General features: G+C 45.8%; 1 long non-coding RNA gene across 3 annotated transcripts; it reads left to right on the top strand.

Moving 5' to 3' along the window:
- The first annotated feature begins 451 nt into the window (after window positions 1–451).
- On the top strand, window positions 452–6,641 carry LOC119253511 (uncharacterized). 3 transcript variants are annotated; one of them, XR_005127171.2, is made up of 5 exons: window positions 452–553; window positions 642–810; window positions 3,230–3,454; window positions 4,090–4,212; window positions 6,349–6,641. It is a non-coding gene; the product is annotated as an uncharacterized LOC119253511 (long non-coding RNA). The 3 variants fall into 3 exon arrangements; XR_005127125.2 differs by having other exon boundaries at window positions 452–810; window positions 3,354–3,454; XR_005127109.2 differs by having other exon boundaries at window positions 452–810.
- The last annotated feature ends 1,738 nt before the right edge of the window (window positions 6,642–8,379 follow it).

The following is an 8,379-nucleotide window of genomic DNA, read 5'->3' as shown; positions in this document are numbered from 1 at the left end:
GGAGATGAGGGTAAAACATGCAAGCTGGGATATTGCGAAATCTGTAGAATCATCTTTCTGGCAGGCTTTTTCAGAATGCCGTTGTTACGATCATTTCTGTCTGGAACCAGAAACTGAACAAGGTGACTCCTTGAACTCCCTCCAGATTTATGATTTTTATTATTCTGGTGCCTATCAGGCTTGCCAACCACCCGTGCCCCTAAAAAATCAACTTAAAAAAAATAATCTGCTTAAAAGAAATGCTACCGGGAAGCGGGGGGGGGTGGGCGGGTGGGGATCAATTCCTAGCTAATTCTACTTTCATGTTAAGAGATTTTCTTCCTTTTGTTTTTCTGGCTTAGATCATTTGCATGGAATCGGAATCACAGTTTATTCGCTCCTGCTATTTTTCTCTGTATTCGTATTCTTGTCTGCTCTGTGACATGACAATCAGTCTCTGTGGCGATGACTACATGTGTCACGAATAGAGAATTTCATAATTTCAGGTGTAGGATGACTTGCTACATCCTTGGCTGATAATTTCTGTGATAGTCTTGGCTCTTCAGCTCCTCTAGTAAGAGCAAGAAAGATCTGCTGAAGAGAATTTTTCTGATTAATATTTTTGAAACATACTTAATTCTTTTCCTATTCTCAACTCATAGACATAGCGCCCATCTAAAGTCACTCTCACTGTGGCAGTTCTGAATGTCGATTGAAGAATATCTCCTGGTTTTCAGTCTTGCAGAAAATAAAATGATGATGTGCATTCAGCAATAAAATATCAGTTTACCCAGGCTGTGAGTTGCCTGACATCTGGTTGAAACATGGAAGGTAAGATATTTCGAGGCTCTGTACAATGTGTGTCTACCCAAACATTTCTCAATCAGCTAAAATTTCATAATTAAAAATCCCTCCTGCGCCTACCTGGTGGCGCAAGGGGTTAAGATGCAACCTATGAAGCTATCCACAGCCACTGCAGCACAAGTTTGATCCCTGGCCAGGGAGCTACCCATGTGGTGCAGCAGACCTCTCCTGTTTTGCCTGCTGCTCCCCCCAGCAGTGTATTTAAGTCAATCTGCCTGTTCTGCTCCCCACTCTGTCTCTGGTGAATCCTTTCACCCCCCACAGCTCTGGCCTGTACCCTAGTTCTTGTATGCATAAATAAATCTTTTTAAAAAATTGAAAAACCTGAAAACCCTCCCTTGCTCACCTGCCAACAGCTGAAAGCTTCCTTTGAGCCTCTGTGGCCACTCAATTACCTGGGAAGGATATCACGGAGCAGGGACTCTGGTGGTGGGATGGGAAGGAAAACTCATGAAGGGCAGGACAAGGGCAGAAAAGGGAAGTGGAGCATATGGGAACCAACATTTCTTTCTCGGATTTTTCTTTGAAGGTAAGAATGCTTGACGGAGTGAAGGTGGTCTACCTAGCTCCCTGCGGTCCACAACTGCAGACAGGTCCCACACAGGGTCAAGGCTTGCCCTTCATATATCTGTTTCTCTCTGCTTGAAGGTTTTCTCTGGCCTCATCCTAGGAACCCACTCAATTTACTCAGGGGGAGGCCAGACGTGCCAGGGAGCAACCCTCATGCCAACGAGATGAAATTCAAGTTCTCAAAACCTCAGCTTTCTCATGCTTCGGTGGGACGGCCCCCAAGTCTTATTCAGAAGAGCATTGCTATTCAGTTTCAAACTTCACTGCAAAGCTTTAATTACATTTGATAGATGCACATTCATGCTCTGCTTTATTTTCAGATGCTTGACTGTTTGGGCAATGAAGTCTGACTTCAGACTGAACTTTCTTATCTCAGGCTGAATGGAAAGGGTATTTTTAAAATTTGTATAAAATTATACTTATTTTCAGTTAAGTATGAAGAAAAGTGATGTTATGTTTAAAAACTGAAATGATTCAGTTTGTGATAAATGATTGATTTCAAGGGGGAAAAAAAACCCCATTATGTGCTCCTGAGGTTTCTGAGAGGGCCCCATTGGGACAGAGTCCTGGACCCCCACAGTGACCCCCTCTCCTGAGCATGTCCTGGGTCGGCTTCCCCTCTTCCTATCTCACGTCCCCACTTGCTCACCAGGCTTCCTGGAATCACTTCCAAGTCAACCACTTGGAAAGAAGCACACAGCAGAGTTTCGTATGCCCAGGGGATCGAAAATGGAGCTGGTGTGGCCATAAAGGAAGAAAAGAAAAGAATCAGGATCCCTAACCACCCCCACCCAACACCATATGACCAAAAAGAGATTTGTTGAAGGCATGACAGGATTGTCAAAATTCACTTACCTGGACATGGTCTGATAGAAACCATGACTGCAGCAGGGGTGCGGGACACCAAGGACACAGATGGGCATTCCGGTCACAGTTGAGAGAAACAAAACAATGGACCAATCACTCAGAAGCAGCAACTTCTGGCGTGACTCACCGTCCCTCATAACAGCTCAACACAACTCTGGAAGTGCACCCGGTGAACCTATACTTACTGGACACCCCCAGCTCCTTTTGGGGAGTGATTTGGATTTATATTGACCATGTCTCTGGAGTTACAAGGCCCAAGACCCTCCAATAAACTGTTTGTGTTCATAGATTTGCCTCGATGTGTTCCTATACCCATTTCTTACTAACATTGTTTAAGAATGAACAATGATGTAAAATATATATAAATATATAAAAAAAAAGTTCTGTTAGATCAAACAGAACTTGGTTGGTTTCTGCTCTGGTTGAGATATATCATGTTATGATTAGTGGTCAAGATGGAAAAATTATTCATAAATATTCTTGAGTTGTGATTTAAAAAAAAAAGATTTGTTTTCAAGAAAACTCAGACCAAGACAACATGACTGCTCAAAGCAAGAACAGCTTGTTCACAACCCCCCCCAATACCATCCACCATCCTACACCAATTTATCACAAGTCCCTGCAGAGAAAAACTACTTGGAAAGAAGGTCACAATAGAGTTCTGTAGGCCCAGGGGATCAAAAATAGAGCTGGCGTGGCCATAAAGGAAGAAAAGAAAAGAATCAGGATTCCTAACCAGCCCCTATTTGGTCACTTTCTTACCCAGACTGCCCACCTGGTCCCATCTCCACATTTTCATCACATTAGTCCGGCCCTCCCTGGAAGACTAGCCACACCTTTCCTCCTGCCTGAACCCATCAAGACCCACGAGGCCAGTGCTTGACATTTCTGAGAAACCTCAGCATCATTGTGCACTCCTGGTGGGTTCACGGCATCCTCTTTTTCTCAGATGATGACCATCTCTGCTAATTGCCTCATTAAATACATGTCGGCGCAAATGATCCTATCAGAAGACGCAGAAAAGAAATCCACCCTTGAGTTAACCTGATGACCAATAACCTCTGTAATCTCAGCAGACAAAGGCCAGTAGCAGAAACACCAGCCCAGAGACAGCTTGATTAAAACAAGAGGAATCGCACAAGGGGTGTGTCTGCCTCTCAGGGAGGAAGCCGTGGTGAGTTCTTACTTTCGATCTTAATGAAAAATTGTAAACTTTACACTCTTGCAGAACAAATAGAATTGTGACTGATGCTTCACAATTTATGTAATTGATTTCTTGGAATTTTGACAGTCCTATCATGCTTTCAACAAATCTCTTTCCTTCCTAGGAAGGTGGTCATATGGTGTTGGGAGGGGGTGACTAGGAACCCTGATTATTTTCTTTTCTTTCAATTGCAAGGCAATTACTGCCTAAATCATTTATTTGACTTAGTAGAAGTCACCTTCCTGTTTAAAAAAAAATTTCCTTTTTCTACCCACAAAAGCCCTGCTTCCCCAGGCAGGCATCTTGCTTTGTATACCTCTCAGGATTTGAAATCTGCCAGTCATCTAAAAATAGAAAAATAATTTTTCCTTATTGATGAGAATGTTGACACTTTTCTGAACTGTATTATAAAAGTCCCTGCCTTTGTGAAGAGGGATGTGGGCAGAACCCAACCTTAGAGATTATGCCACATGCTGTTGCAGTTCAACACTGAGTTTAGATATTCTGCTTTTTTCCTTATCCTGATGCATTAGCTACCTCTACTACTCCTGTGCACCTCTCAAATGCCTCCCTTTCCCACACTGCAAACCCTCCCCTGTTCCCAGATTAGAATCTGCTGCAGTCTGAAAATCCAGTATCTCAGTTAGGATCTGACTTGGAGTTTGAAGAAGCAAAATAAACCATGTTCAGGAGAGCAGAATCTTCACCTGCCAACACCTGCTTTCCAGGTACCAAAAAAAAAAATGTCTTCCCACGTTTATCAACATGAGCATAAGACCAACAATTCCCACCACCATCCCAAAGGTTGAGCTACCAGATTTCAGCACTTTCTAGAATCTACAGAGGAGATGGGATATGTGTGTGGCTCACTCCTCTAAATCCGCCCCAGTGGATCCTCTAACCCTTTGAGCTGATGTATCAACACAGCCACCTCAGAGCTGGCCAGCTTCCAAGTCACCAGAATGCTTTATGGTGCAGTGGAAGAATACAAAATTGGACATCAAATGACCTGAACACTCATCCAAGTTTTATAATTAACTTGATTGTGTCTATTTCCTCACCTGGAAATTGAGGTGTTTGGAGGTCAGGCCAATTCTGAGGTCCCTTCCAATTCTCAGATATTTCTGATTCATCTCCTGCATAACCCTGTGCTTGGCATTGTTGGAAATTGTTTAATATAAAACGTGATTTCAATCCTTAGGCAAATTTGGGGGGAAGAAGACAACCTGGAATGGTTCACATGTCATACATCCTTTTTTGGGCTATCTCTCCCCACCCCCGAAAACAAAGGGTAATTACCACTCTACTGAAGACAAAGGGAAAGCTTCAGGAATGGGGAGACTTGGACTATCCTCAAAATAAACTGTATAGGGCCTCCCTGGTGGCACAGCGGTTGAGCGCTGGGTTGCAAAGCTGCCCGCAGCCTCTGTGGCACCGGTTCGATCCCCGGCTGCTTCCCGGCCACCGGAGGCGGGTCCCACATGGCGCGCAGACCTCTCCTGCCGCCCGCTGCTCCCCTCAGCAGTGTATTTCAGTCATTCAGCCTGTTCTGCTCCCCACTCTGTCTCTGGTGAATCCTCTCACCCCCTGCACCTCTGGCCTGTACCCCAGTTCTTGTATGCATAAATAAATAAATCTTATGGGCCTCCCCGGTGGCGCAGCGGTTGAGCGCTGGGTTGCGAAGCTGCCTGCAGCCTCTGCAGCGCCGGTTCGCTCCCCAGCTGCTCCCCGGCCACCGGAGGAGGGTCCCACATGGCGCGCAGACCTCTCCTGCCGCCCGCTGCTCCCCTCAGCAGTGTACTTCGGTCCTTCTGCCTGCTCTGCTCCCCACTCTGGCTCTGGTGAATTCTCTCACCCTCCCGCGCTTCTGACTGTACCCAGTGCTTGTATAAATAAATAAATAAATCTTTTAAAAAAATAAAAATAAAAAAATAAACTGTATAGCACAGACCCCTTCCCTGAGCCACAGCCAATGTACAGTCTTTGTGTCATAGAAGTTACTTCTCCCCCAGCATCCTAAAGGATCCCTACAAGGGGTAGGTGCTCAGTATAGCTTGAGAGATCAGAGAGAAAGGGGTGCATCTATGCCCAGTTTACATTCCCCCAGCCACCCACTCCTGGCTGTCATTCCTTATTCAGAGAGAGTCGCTCAGAACATTTTTCTGTGATACCACTATTAGTGATGCTTTACACTCTCTTTAATTCAGCAGAAGTATGACATACCTATATTTCTTTTTTTTTTTTAATAGAGGCATGTTTTTATTTATTTGTTTGTTTGTTTGTTTGTTTTTTGGTTATTCATGCACTGGGGACAGTCAGAAGCGCAGGAGGGTGAGAGAATTCACCAGAGCCAGACAAGGGAGCAGAACAGGCAGAAGGACAGAGGTACACTGCTGAGGGGAGCAGCGGGCGGCAGGAGAGGTCTGCGCACCATGTGGGACCCTCCTCAGGTGGCCGGGGAGCAGCCGGGGATCGAACTGGTGCCACAGAGGCCCGGGCAGCTTCGCAACCAAGCGCTCAACCGCTGCGCCACCGGGGAGGCCCATACCTATATTTCTTAAGAAGTGTTGTCATTAGTCTGTGAAAACGGACTCTTAATTTCTGACCTGGGAGGGAATCCGAGGGACTGCCAGTGAAGCTAGTCGGGCAGGACGAGGCTACACAGCCTGCCTGTGATTTGCCCAACTTCTCCCCTTCCTGGCCTCCTGTTATTCCAAGGAGTCATCTGCATCCCTCGGCTGGAAAGTTATCAGCCTGATGGGCCATGGGGCTTTAATGGGTGGAAAATTTCCCAACAATTCCCCATGTCTGCCTTCCCATAAGGTCATGCCTTCCCTCCTGTGTCCACCTTTGCATTTCCAAAGGAAAAAGAAAAATGGGGAAGAGGATCACATACAAGTGGCAGAAATACAGCAAGAGGAAAGAAAAGGACAGAAAGGATGGACTTGTTTCTCTGACCAGGAGGTAGGGGGTGGAAATGAAGCCAATGGAAGAACATCGATGTGCTATTGCGCTGACCTCCATGTCCAAGCCAAGACTTTGAGTCTCCCTTATGCCCATGGTTACCAGGAGAAGTGGCACAGTGATCTGTAAGTCATCTAATTGTGGCTTCTCCTTCTTAATTGTATTTTTCATCTGCTATTAAAATGAATTTGCACTTGACCTTATTAAAAACAGGAAACTCTCATTCATTCTCAGTCAAGGGGATACTTGAATACAGTAGTTTTCATTCTATATCTGCCAGAGTGTGGCAGGAAATAAATGGCACATTCTTAAGGCGTGTTTGAAGTCAGTTCACTGAAGAGACCATGTAGTGGACAGAACACAGGGGCAGTGCAGGAGACCCAATTGATGACTGTAACCTGGACCAAGCTCTTGTTCTAGGACACAGATGGTGGCCTTCCAGAAATGGTGGCCTTTGGTGGGAGAACACCATGTGGCTGCAATGGAGGGAGTTGGGGAAACATTCCTGAACTCTCTTTGTTCCAGTCTCCTGGGGAAGTCTCTCCTAAGCTGAACTCAGTGTGGGACCCAGTGAGAGAGCAAGAGATGGACACTCAAGTCACTGTCCCAGGGCCAGGGTCAGGTGGAAAAATGAGGTGCTGGGTCTGCAGGGGCAAAGGGTAGACCTATTTCTCCCCTGTGTAGCCTACTCTGGTATCCAGACAGAGTTATCTGGATGAAGCTATAGTGATAGAGACGTAGTTTAATTTCATTTGAGCTCACAACCATCCCCCCAAGGTTTTTGTGCTTTTCAGAAATTAAATCATTGACCCAAGTAGAATAGGTGAGAGTGAGAACATTGTCTAGGATTTTGACCCTTACAGATGTCACTGCCTGCTCCATCTCTTCTCATTCTCTGTCTCCCTTTTTATCCCCACACATGGTCAGCCTGTCCATCATGTGTTGTTCCAACCTGTTTGGATTAGGTAACTCCAGTGATCCCATCCCTTCTGGCCACTGAGAGCCCTTGGTAGTGTTCAAAAACACAACTTAGCAGCTATTGATTGATTGACTTTGTATTGTTTGGTGTTGTAGTGGATTACATGCAGAGTGACCTCCACTGTCTACTTTTTTTTTTTAAGATTTATTTGTTTATGCATACAAGAGCTGAGGTGTAGGCCAGAGGTATGAGGAGTGAGAGGATTCACCAGAGACAGAGTGGGGAGCGGAGCAAGCAGATTGAAAATACACTGCTGAGCAGCAGCAGCAGCAGCGAGTCAGGAGAGGTCTGCTGCACCATGTGGGTCACCTCCCCGGCCAGGGATTGAAGTTGTGCTGCAGTGGCTGCAGATAGCTTCGTAGTGCTGATGCTGAACCCCTTGTGCCACCAGGGAGACCCCTGTCTACTTTCTTAAGATCAATAGATTCCTTTGGATGTCAACATCCAGCAGCACTTGACACATCCTACCATTCAGTACATGGTCAACAAATACTTCCCAAATTTAAGCCAGGAGCATGGGAAGGCAGTCAGGAACACCTATGTGTAGATGAGTAAATGTACATGGGTCAGGCCCAGGTTGGGTGCAGGAAACAGAAGCACTCTAGCTGAAAGGGATTAAATATAGGGAATCAAGCACCCCTGTAATCATTGCGTGAACAGGCAAAGGGAGACACCTTTAGACCATTGGATTCAGGATCAAATGCTCTAGCTGTGACTCACAGCTCAGGAGCCTGTTGCTAATGACACCTCACAATTACTTAACACCTCTCATGTGGTAACCAGACACTGGGAGGTAGAGTTGAGCCACCACAAATGTTCACCTCTGATTGACCTTCTTCCAATGGCCACGGTGCAGGCAGATGGTCCCTGACTGTTTCTCCACTCGTCATACAAATTGAGCTCATTGGCAAAATCTCAACTGCATCAAGAACTCTAAGAAACTGTGGGAAGG

This window comes from Talpa occidentalis, unplaced genomic scaffold, assembly GCF_014898055.3.
Source record: "Talpa occidentalis isolate TD23 unplaced genomic scaffold, MPIMG_talOcc4v2.1, whole genome shotgun sequence".
Taxonomy (NCBI): domain Eukaryota; kingdom Metazoa; phylum Chordata; class Mammalia; order Eulipotyphla; family Talpidae; genus Talpa; species Talpa occidentalis.
Note: the sequence above shows the minus strand (reverse complement) of the source record. Positions and strands in the feature narration are given on the sequence as shown.